Raw genomic sequence first — 12,226 nt, 5'->3', positions numbered from 1 at the left:
GGCACTGAGGCCCAGTCCCACCTACACGCATTTGATTGATTTGCTAGCTTCCTGTGGCTCCCAACATATCCCGCTTTTTTGTGTTGTTTTGTCTTATATGGGTGTTCCACTGCAATTAAAGAAGCTGTAGTTGGAGAAGTCTTTAAAAGACCTTTTTGTGCCAGTCCACAGATTGTAGGTACTTGAATTCAGCAATATAACCCTATATAGTCCAACAGTCCTTAATAGTTGTTACGTTATCAGCATAGCTGGCAATTGTGAGAAGTTGTTGACTTGAGCCTTTTACAGCCTAGAATGTTAATATGGCATTACTTTTTACACCTTGTGGTTAGACATTTTTGCTGGATGGTTAAGACCAAGTTAAGATAAGACCTGTATAACTACAAATATAACTTTTGCTGTCTGACAAGGTCAGCCAAATCTCCTCAGGATTTACCTTGGAACCATGAACAGCACCTTGTAAATCTTCTGTTATTGTCAGCCATCTGGATGAGTCACAGCCATTGTTGACCAATTTGCCTTCTGTGAGAGCCTGAGAGATTTTTTTCTCTCCAGGTGACTCTCCTTAGGCACACTATACATTGTCAATCACTTTCCTCTATGGCCTCATAATCTCAGAAAATTTGGGACACAGCTGAGTTACAGGATGTCAGAGCAGAGATTTTCTTATGTCCTGAGTACTCACTACCTTGAAGGGCTAGGGCCAAAATATTACTAACTAGATAGCCTATCTATCTCTCTGATTTTTGGTCTGTGAACTTTAGTTGTCAAACATTCAGAAGAGAAGCTTAAAGACATTACCCTGTAACAGAGGCCTTAACATTACTATATATCTAAATATCAAACACCTTAGACATAAAATAGAACTGTTATTTTCCAACAACCATGGATATTTTTTTTTTCTTGGTATAGTGGGCTTTTTTGATGGTGTGCAATAGCAGTGAGCCAGATCACCCAAGGCCCCTCCCCTTCTAGGGGGCCTGGGATGGAAGCTGTGAGAGGAGATTCTCAGTATTGAGGCTGAGTAGACCAGTAACTTCTACAGCATGCTTCTCCATCCCTTTGGTCTCTCTGGGCTATGGGAGAGGGGCACTTACTCCTTGGAGGCCATGTGGACCAAGAGGTCCACCACCCTGTTTCTGTAGCCAAACCAGGAAATGAGCTTGACAAAGTGGTCATTCAGGGAGATGCCAGTCCCAGCATCAAAGGTGGAAGAGTGGATGTTGCTATTGAAATCGCAAGACACAACCTGGTCCTCGGTATAGCCCAGGATACCTTTGAGGGGACCATCTGACACCTTCTTGATGTCACCATATTTAGATGCTTTCTCCAGGTGGCAGGTGTGATCCACATTGGGAGTGGGCACACAGCAGGCCATGTCTGTGATCTTCGCATTCAGCTCCAGGATGACCTTGCCCATGGCCTTGGCAGAATCAGTGGATGCAGGGATGATGTTCTGGGCAGCCCCACAGCCCTCACACCTCAGCTTCCCAGAGGGGCCATCCACAGTCTTCTGGTTGGCAGTGTTGGTGTGGACTGTGGTCATGAGTCCCTCCACAATGCTGAAGTTGTCATGGATGACCTTGGCCACCGGGGCTTAGCAGTTGTTGTTACAGGAGGCTTAGCTGACAATCTTGCACTTGTTGTACTTCTTGTGATTCACACCCATCACAAACATGGGGGCATCAACAGAAGGAGCAGAGATAATGACCCTTTTGTCACCACCCTTCAGGTGAACCCTGGCTTTCTCCATGGTGTTGAAGACACCAGTGGACTCCACCATGTACTCAGCATCAGCGTCACCCCATTTGATGTTGGTGGTGTCTCACTTTTGGACTATGATGGCTTTTGTGTTAATGACAAGCAGTGCCATGGAACTTGCCATGGTTGGAATCATACTGGAACATGTAGACCATGTAGTTGAGGTCAATGAAGGGGTCACTGATGGCCACAACATCCACCTTGGCAGAATTAAAAGCAGCCCTGGTGACCAGGTATCCAATTTAACCAAATCCATTTACTCCAACCCTTCACCATCTTGTCTGGATCGCGGCTGGCTGTACATGAAAAATGGCTGCTGGTGGGCATCCAGAAGCAGAGAGGATATTCTATTATTTAAACCCCTATAGAATGTTAAAAAGCAATTACACATTTTTACACAGAAATTTAGAAATCAAACCATAGACAACATTGTAGCAGGACAATCCTAAGACATTTTGTGACATGCTTACATTTTCCTTTAGACATAACATTACCCTTTTAACCAATCTTCTCTAATACATAAGAATTTTTCACCTAACTAATTATCTTTAAATACTGCATATATAACAAGGCTTTTTCCTTAAGCCAATGACCAATTTGTTGAGGGTGTCTCCTAAGAGAATATTGAGACTATTGGCAGCTCCTCATTAGTGAACAAAACATTGGCCACACCTCTTATTCATCAATAGGACTCCTCTCTGAATAATTTCTGCTCACCCTAAGAAATTTTTTCCTAATTTAAACTTTGTGATAAACTATGTATAAACCAATTTTGATGTGACTTAGACCAGCTGGTAACTTAGGAAAAAGCATGTTGTTAAGTCAATACCACAAATTGTAGTATGAACAAATGACCAAAAAGTTAAAAAAAAAAAAGAGAACAGCTGTTCACAGAATGACACACACATAGACAAATACATAATACACACAAACAACCATCTTTACAAAATTATGAGTGCATTAAACTATATATTCCTGGCCAGATTAACTTATAATAACTCTATTGCAATTTTTTAAAGAAATTTTAAATCATAAATAGACTAGTCAGATTTTGTTATTTGTCAATAAGCATAGATCTCTTATCAGAACATTTTGGAAGGAATAAAGTCTTTTATCTCTAGCTAGTATGCATATTTTGTATTAATACTAGTAAAATTTAGCTCAGTTATCTTTATGTATTTCTCCATCTGTTTACACCTTAGATTTCCATTTTGTCAGTTCCTTCAATGGGCCCCAAGCTGGATCTTGCCTCCTCGTTGTTAACTTCTTCTCCAGATCTGTCTTCGTGGTATAGCCTGATAGCACTCCAGTACCCAAATAAGTCATTTAGCATTCTCTGGAAAAACACAGGCATACCTCTTCCCCCAGTTAGCAGGGGTCCCTTTCATTATCTAGTATGGAGATCTCTCCAAAGGACTCTTCCTATTCTTTTTGCTCTTACTTGATGGAATTGTATTTTTGCTGCTATACTTCCATCTTTTGTAGAATTCAAAAAGTTAAGAATGTATACTGCCAAGTGAAGTCTATTATGAGATATGAAGTTTGTAGGAAATGATCCTCATTTTTGTTTTTGCAATTGAATTTTAATTGAACAATGTGCATGTTCAACAATTTTTGAGCTTCAGGGTTATAAGGAATCTCTGTGATAAAAGAAATATGAAAAGTCTTACAAACTTTTGGAAAGCAACACTTGGATATGCTGGGCCATTGTCAGTATTAAGTGTCCATGGGCTGCCAAGGGCATTAAAGGCTAAAGAGTGAGCAATGACATGTTTAGCTGTTTCACCAGTGTGGGCAGTAACAAATATGAATTCGGAGGAAGTGTCCACTGAAACATGGACCCAACACAAAGAATCAAATTCAGGAATGTGTGTAACAGAACATCATTTAACAATTTTTTACGCCCGTGCTTGAGTCGCATTGAAACTGTTTGCATAAGGCAGAAGCATTTTGATGACAAGTAGCATGAAGCACAGAAGCTTGTTGAATAGCATCTGAGGGAGTAATAGTTTTATGTGGAGTATGTGGCATGTGTAGCCACTGTAAGAGACTCCAAGACTGCCAATGAGCCCCAGTGGGGTTGGCAAAGATGGGTCAACTCTAGAGAGCTGAGCATTAGAAAGAGGCTGATTGACTTAATCTAAGGCAGTCTTAGTTTTAGCCTCTGGTGTAAGAGTTCTTTTTAGAAGTAGGGTCTGAGACTCCATTGAGAATGTCAAACAGAGGACTTAACACATAGGTAGTTAGCTTAAGAGCTGGGAGGAGCCAATTAATATTACCAAATAGGGTCTAAAAATCATTTAGGGTTGTAAGATGTCTAACCTGGATCCAAACAGTTTGGGGTATGATTTGCCTCTGTTGAATAAGCTGTCCCAAATAGGAAAAGGATGCCATTTTTTGCACCTTTTAGAGGGCTATCACTAGACGTGTGTTGTAGAGAGCATCATCTAATTGGATAAGCATGTGATGTAAAGTGGATGGGGACTCATGCACCAAGAGAATGTCATCTATGTAACAGATAATGTATGCAGATGGATAGGCCTGTTGCACTGACCAAATGGCTGTAGCCACAAATTCTTGGCACAGGGTTGGACCATTTGCCATAACCTTGTGATAGACAACACCACTGAAAACAGTGCATAGGAGTCTGATCATTAATGGAGGGTAAACTAAAAGCAAAACATTTCTTATCTTTAGGGTGGAGAGAGATAAAAAGGAAAGTCTTTTTTTTTTTTTTTAATCACCATAAGGGAAAAATGTAAATAAATAGCTATAGGACTGGGTAATCCCTGTTGCAGTGATCCCGTGAGTTCCATGGTGTGACTGACTGCTGCAAGTCCTACTCTCTCTACTTCTCTCACATTTTTTTTTAAATTACAAAAATTAGATATTCCAAGGGCTACTGGAATGTTCTAGATGCCCTGCAGTCAGCTGTTTATTTACAAGTATATGAGTTGCTATAATCTTCCCCTGAGTTAGGGGCCATGGATCAACCCAAACAGGGTCATCAGGCATCCAAGTTATCTTGGATGCCATCCGAGGAGTTAAAAAAGAGATCAAGGTCTCTCCTGAAAATGGCCTATGGCAAAAAAGGTTCATTTCTCCCTTGATTATTTTTACCAAGCACTTAATTGGGACAGAAACCTTGTCGTAACATCTGATGAGCCACCAGGGAGTTAGGACTGGCTAAAAAGGTTCCCATACCCTGTAATATGTTACTACCCCATAGATTGACTGGTATATGGGGGAGGACATAAGGAGAAAATTATGTAGAATGGCCTTTTGCATCCCTCCAAATTAGCAACTTAAGCACTTCTGTTAGGGTAAGAAGCCTCACCAACCCCTTGTAAGTCTGTAGTGGCCACGTCCAGTGATGCTGAGCAATAACTGAAATATCTGTATCTGTGTCTAATAGCCCCTTAATTGCTTTTCCTTCAGCAGTCAACTGCATCTCTGGACAATTATGTTTAATCTGCTGAACCCAATAAGTATTAGGAGATCCAAAACTGTTGAATTGCTTTTCCCTATTTATAAATATTCCATTTTTTTCCAAGGGAAAATTGACCAATTGAGCAATGGGAGTGCCTGGAGTGATTTTAGCAATGGTTTGGATAATTGAATAATACCTGTGATTTCTCCATTATAATCAACATCAATTGAATCAGGCAAAACCTGGAGATCTTTTAAAATGAGACTGCTGAGGCCTAGCAAGGTTTCCACTATACCCTGAGGCATAGGTCCATAGACTCCAGTAGAAATAATTTGAGGCACCATGTCAGGAGTCAATAGGAATCTGGAGGAGGAACCGAGATCCAAGCCTCCTCTACCGCTTGTGGAGAGGAAGGGGAAAGCACCCCCATTGTTTGCTTGGCCCAAGATGGCCCCAGTGGAAGTGTTGTAGGAAGCTGAATTAGATAGAAATATTATAGGAAGTTGACAGTACCAGGCCCTCAAGGAAACAAGATGGAAGACAAGGTGACTTTGCAACTTGGAAGAGACAGACACTCCCATATGGGCCATACCTCCAGGCAAAAGAGGAAACAAATACAGCTACATACTTCTCTAGGGATGGGCATCAGGGATTGATATCCTAATAGGTATCAATCACCTTGAAAGAGCCCAAATGAGTCACTAGCCCAATCCCCAACAGGAAGACGCCCTGTCCCATAGCCATGCCCATCTGCTACATGACTCGCTTCCCCATTTGGTCCTGGACTTAATCAGTTTTATCTGAGCAATGGTGCTTATAATCTCATTGATTGACCATTTTTGTCCCACCTCATGCCCACCTAAGCGAGTTCTCATGTCTTCTCCACTACCTTAGACCTGCCTCACCACATGGTTTTCCTCTATAAAAGTCCCTGGAAGAGACAGCTTCCTGGGGACAACCCACTCGGGGCCCCCCTCCTGTCCCTCTCTCGGATAGGAGCTTTCTTTCCTCAATAAAAATATTCTGCTCATAACCTCTGTTTGTTCCTAAAATTCATTCTTCAGTTTTAGAGAACACGTGCTCATCCCAGGTGCCTTTTAGGTGGGGAGATCAGTTTTTCTCCCTGTGTCATTTGGAGGTTCCATGTATCAGAAGTATCCCTGAATGGGTTGGCCTTCTTCCTCCATTTTAGATTTACAGCCACTGGCCAAATTTTACCCTCATCTACATCTAGGATATAGACTAGAAGGTTTCACTGAAAAGGCTATGTTGTCTTTGGTGCAGCAAAAGTTTTGGGCTAAATATCTCTCGTCCCCACAATGGAAACAAATAACCTTACTTTTCCTCCCTTTTTTAAGACTGTGGATGAATAACCTGAGTAACAGCTGGTACCAAGACAACTCCCATATGCAAGAGGGGCTGATATATGCACAAAATGGAATGGTCTCAGGCAGTATAGCCTGCTCTTTATGGTCTCTGAAAGTCTCTACACCGTTGAATTCATTTTCGAAAGCCAGTTGTTGAACTATTATTTCATTAGCTTTCCTGTCACTGATAATCTTCTCAGTAGCTTATAACAAACCTGCAGCAAAATCTTGGAAAGGTTCTTTAGGGCCTTGCCTAATAGAAGCCAAATTAAGGAATGTTTCCTACAAGGGAGTTCCCTCCAGGCCCTAATCCCAGCAATCTTGGTTTGCTACATAGTTGCAATGGAAAGGTCAGTTGATTATGCTACCAAAAGCATCCTTTCCAATTAGCAATTTTATAATGGCTAAGTTATATAACTCATTACCTGCCTGTTTTGCACTATATTTAAAGAAATTCTCTTTCTACAATAGTCTCCTGGATTCAAACATGTTTTAGCTCTTCCTTTCCCCTCATTTGGGGCCATAGCTGTCTTAGCATTTCTACTAAACTCAAGGGAAGGGGAGCAGTAGGGGCCAGCAGTAGCAAGAGATGGTTTCAATTGTTTTAAGGTTTTAAAAGGTTCAGATTCTTGAAGACCTACAATTTAGTTTCCATCTGTTACTCAGTGAAGTTTTTCTGAGCTGCCATGACCAGGATAGTCATTTGTGGCTCTATAAAACCCATTGAGTGTTTAGGTTTTGCCTAGATTTTAACCATAGACACTATCGTGAGCCTAACAAATTTGCGATGCCAGCAACACACATAGCCAGTGCCAAGGCCACAGTGTACCGAGTCATGATCCTCCTACTTAGCATCAGGCACACAGGTCTGTAGTTGGTGATAGGCACCAACCTCTGTGGCTGGCTGGGGCAAACAGATGCGCAGGCAGCTGGGAAATCCCAGCTGGGTTTGCCTAAGACCAGAGCTCAGGAGCCTCCCAGAGTCCAGTTTGTGCCTCTCCCCCCAGCAGTGCTGTGCTGCTTGGATCCAACAGCTTGCGATTTAAAAGAACTTTTCCTTTGTCATCTAATTGAGCAAAGATATAGGGTTTATACTCTATCTGCTGCATCCCATTTGGGACATGGTTTCAAGACAGTAGTCCACATCAAGTCCCTTATGGTAGTCTTAGAAAGTAACAGAAATACAAAAAAAAAAAAAAAAAACAAAAAACCAAAAAACCAAACTTTTTTATATACATCTATATACACCTGTCAAATATACGGTTCTTGAAACTCTGTTTTTCCCATTGTTAATGCAACGGAATCTGTTAGGATTCTCTCAAGCCTCCTTTTCTCTTCATGCTCCTTTATCTTGCTGGCCCTAGTGAGCCCCATCCCCAAGTTTTACATCTGGTATTCCAGCACCAGTGCATACCTGTGGGGACTACTGCTGGCTCCAATCAATCCACTTCCCTCCCTGTGTGTGTTCTTTGGAAGTGATCCCTCCACCTGCACTTATCTCCTATTGGGCATCCTGTTCTGGCTCCAAATGTAGGGATTCCTTGGTTTTACAGTGAACAGTAATACCCAGGAAGACACAACTTGAGAAAGTCAAGAAGACAAGAGCTGGACTAGGTGGTCGCTGGTCCACCTGATGGTCAACACTAATTCAACACACAACAAAATGATTCTTTATTTATACTTTTACAAAGTTAGTAATATGTGACACAAGATTGCCTAGCAACTAATAGCTGACTTGAACCAGACAAGATGTTTTTCTCAGGACTGAGGTAGCTTGTTGGCTTTAGGCAGTGAGGCTCAGTCCCACCTACACACAATTAATCAATTTCCTAGCTGAACGTCAGAGAGACCATGAATGGGATATTTTCCTCAAGCTGCAGGGGCAGGAGGGAAAGGAGAGAGAATTATGCCCCTGAGGTCTCAGCCTTGAACCAGGAAATCACTGAAGTAGATCCTGACACTAAGGAAATGTAGGAGCTTTTGGACATTGGCAGCCTCCCCAACCTGCAGGCCACACAGCCTACCGTCAGCCACAGGGAGCTGTTTGAATCTTTTTGCTATGCTGTAATGTTCTCATTAAATTCAGAACACTACAAAAAAGAGAAAGGTAGATTTGCTGATTGCTGCTGCCACTTCATGCCTGCTCTGCCATGACCTATTTGTCCTCTGCGAAGCCCATCTGCCATGCCACCCTGACTTGGAGCCATGCAACTATGGACTGAACCCTCTACCAACTGTTGCCAATAAATCTTTCCTTCTTTAACTTTAGGGTATTGGGCATTTTGTTTCAACAATGAGTATAATAACTCAGACAGAGGGTTGTACTACCAAGATCTGGTCATCCGAAGGACACCATTGGCTCTCTGAAGAGCCTCAGAGAGTAACACAATAGCAAGGGGCCAAGAGCACTGGAGATCATTGGTAATGTCGGGAGACCATGTGTCCTACAGTGACCTGCAGAGAGATCTACAGAGCAACAGAGGCTGAAGGAAGATTTCCAGAAAACTACCCACAGGACCTTGGGTCCCTTGGCTGCTAAGGACATGGTAGGGACCACTGGCAGTTGCTGGGAGCTGTGACACTAAGATCTATAATGCTACGGTACAAGATGCACTGAATCACAAAGATCAGAGCTAGGACACTAATGATTGAGAAAACCTGGCATTCAAAGTCCAGAGCTGGTAACATCAAGAAAGATTTGTGATTCCTATCCAAGGATCCCAGCCCATTGGGAAAACCACTACACAGTAATCTAGGTAAAACCACACTTTTTTTTTTTTTTTTTTACATATAACTGAACTATAGTTATAGTGCTTGGTAATTAGACACAGTTTGGAATGCATTGAGTTTATAATCTGGGTCAAGACAAATCTAAGTGAAATTAAATAAAAATGTGCGCTACACTCTTATAGTTTCTGGACTAGCAATAAAAAAGAACAAAACTTAATTATGTCTTAAGAGTACAAGTGAGAAAAACAAACAGAAAACATCAACTTCCCCCCCATAATTTGAGAGACTAATGGGAAATAATTTAAGGTATGATGGAGGAGAAAGCCATGAATGCAAACCATGGAGGAAGCCAGTGCTGAAACATAGTCATGAGAGTTCTTTCCCCTCTGCTATATTATGTCCAGTTATCAAGATAAAATATACAATAAATACATAACACTGCAGGAAGGGTGAAGGGTAAGCATCAGACCTGAACTCATACATGGCAGGTGTAGCACAATAATCAGATCAGCTGTCTATAACAACTATGATTAAGATGATAAGGACTATAAGGATAGAATCGGGAGCATACAAAAACGGAGAGGAAATGCAAGCTAAGATGTGGAGATACGGTAATGAAGTAAAAAGCAGTCTTCAAGGCCTGGAGAGAGCTCTGCAGTCTAAGCACCTGTGTGCAAGCACAAGGACCCAGGTTCGATCCCTGTACTGCATGCTGTGCTGGCCCTGGAGTCCCAGGCGGGCCATGCAGGCCCAGGGCACTGGGAGTGCTGGTGCATGCCTGTAAACACTGCTCAGGGGAGGTTGTGACAGGAGGATCACTAGAGTCGGAGCTACATTGCAAGACTCTGGAACAAAGCAAAAAAGATAAAGGAATTTTAAAAAGGAATGCTCAAAATTAAAAGACCAAAAAAGGAAATAATTGAGATTAAAATAAATACTAAGAGATATGAGTAAAGTTTTAATGGATTCTTTGCAGCTTAGACATAGTAAGGAAAAACTTTCTGAGACTGAGAATGGCTCAGAAGAAAATACTAAAGTGAAAAACAAAGGGAAACAAAGAGTGAGGAAAATATGACATTGAAGAACTACAAGACAATTGCAAAAGGCATAATATGTAGAAAAAAATCAGAGAAAAAGAACAGGAAAAAAATATATGCAACAACAATGATGAAAATTTCCTCAAATAAATGTCAGATCAGAAGTTCAGAAAACATCAAAAAAGTGCAAGAAAACCGTATCTGAGCTCACACATTTTAGACTATAGAAAAATCAAAGCTAAAAAAAGAAACCCTGAAAGAATCCAGAAGAGAAAAACACCTTTGGAGAAAGAAGGATAAGAATCACTGCTCCTCAGAAACTGTGCCAGTAAGGAGAGGAGAGAATAGAGTATAATATTTATGGTCTGGAGGAAAAATCCAGGAATCTATAATGTTTCAGATAAACAAAAAACGGAGCACTTTGCTGATGGTAGACCTGCCTTGGGAGAGATGGTAAAAGAAATTCTTTAGAGGGAATGAGAATAAGAGATTAAATATTCTAGCTCATTGGATTAAAGCACCTGCAAGCAGGCCCAGGGGCAAGGGGTTGGATCCCCAGGCCTGCCCTGCCGGCCCCACCCCTGGGTTGCACTGAGACTGCAATTAAGACTGGGTGTGGTTGGTGCAAGTTTATAATCCCAGCTCTTGGGAGACTGTAAACAGGCAGATCACTAGGATTCTAATCTAGTAGTGAGACACTGAACACCCTGTAGACCCTTCCCTAAAATTAAAAAAAAAAAAAAATTCCAATCTGAAACCATTAAAGGATTAAGTGAAAATGTTTAAATTAGTTTTATTTTTGTTTTATCTAATAAGTGTTGATTACCTCAATATACAATAGCAATGTGTTCAACTGCAGCGGCTGGAGAGGGGAGCACAGAACTGTGGAGAGCAGGGGTGAAGGCAGGTTCTGGCAGCGAGCCACGGAGGAGTCCTGGGCCTGTGAGGTGAAGCCAGTTTTCATTCCTCGAGTTCTGGGCCTGTAATAGGAAGGGTGGTCTTCAAAGCTCTTTAATGTGACTTCTTTAAGTTAAGTCAGCCCTTTTGCCTCTCTGAGCAGAAGTATGGCAGTAGGCAAGAACAAGCGCCTTATGAAAGGCGGCAGAAAGGGAGCCAAAAGGAAAGTCAGTTCATCCATTTTCTAAAAAAGACTGGTATGATGTGAAGGCACCAGCGATGTTCAACATAAGAAATACTGGAGCAACTTGTCACCAGAACTGAAGGAAACAAAATTGCATCTGATGGGCTCAAAGGTCGTGTGTTTGAAGTGAGCCTTGCTGATCTGCAGATTGATGAAGTTGCCTTTAGAAAATTCAAGCTAATTACTGAAGATGTTCAGGAAAAAACTGCCTAACTTCCATGGCATGGACCTCACCCGTGACAAAGTGTGTTCCATGGTCAAAAAATGGCAGACCATGATCGAAGCTCATGTGGATATCAAGACTAGTGAAGATTACTTGCTTCATTTGTTCTGTGTTGGCTTTACTAAAAAACATAACAATCAGATACAGAAGATCTCTTAAGCTCAGCACCAGCAGGTCCACCAGATAGATCCAGAAGAAGATGATGGAAATCATGACCGGAGAGGTGCAGACAAATGACTGGAAGGAAGTAGTCAATAAACTGATTCCACACAGCAGTGGGAAAGACATAGTAAAGGCTTGCCAGTCTATCTTCCCTCTCCATGGTGTCTTGGCCAGAAAAACAAAAATGCTGAAGAAGCCCAAGTTTGAATTCTGACAATTCATGGAGCTTTATGGTGAAGGTAGGGGCTCTGAAAAGGCTACTAGGGATGAGACTGGAGCTTAAGTTGGACCAGCTGATGGATATGAACCACCAGTTCAAGAGTATTTTAAGATCCAGATTTTTAATAGTGATAAGTAAAGTCCTATTTGTAAAGA

At 41.6% G+C, this 12,226-nt stretch overlaps 1 pseudogene; it reads right to left on the bottom strand.

Moving 5' to 3' along the window:
- Positions 1 to 1,093: 1,093 nt before the first annotated feature.
- Positions 1,094 to 11,902, bottom strand: LOC101569693 (annotated as a pseudogene).
- Between the last annotated feature and the right edge of the window lie 324 nt (positions 11,903 to 12,226).

Source organism: Octodon degus, unplaced genomic scaffold (genome assembly GCF_000260255.1).
Source record: "Octodon degus isolate 3935 unplaced genomic scaffold, OctDeg1.0 scaffold00168, whole genome shotgun sequence".
Taxonomy (NCBI): Eukaryota; Metazoa; Chordata; class Mammalia; order Rodentia; family Octodontidae; genus Octodon; species Octodon degus.
This window is presented reverse-complemented; position numbering and strand designations above follow the sequence as displayed.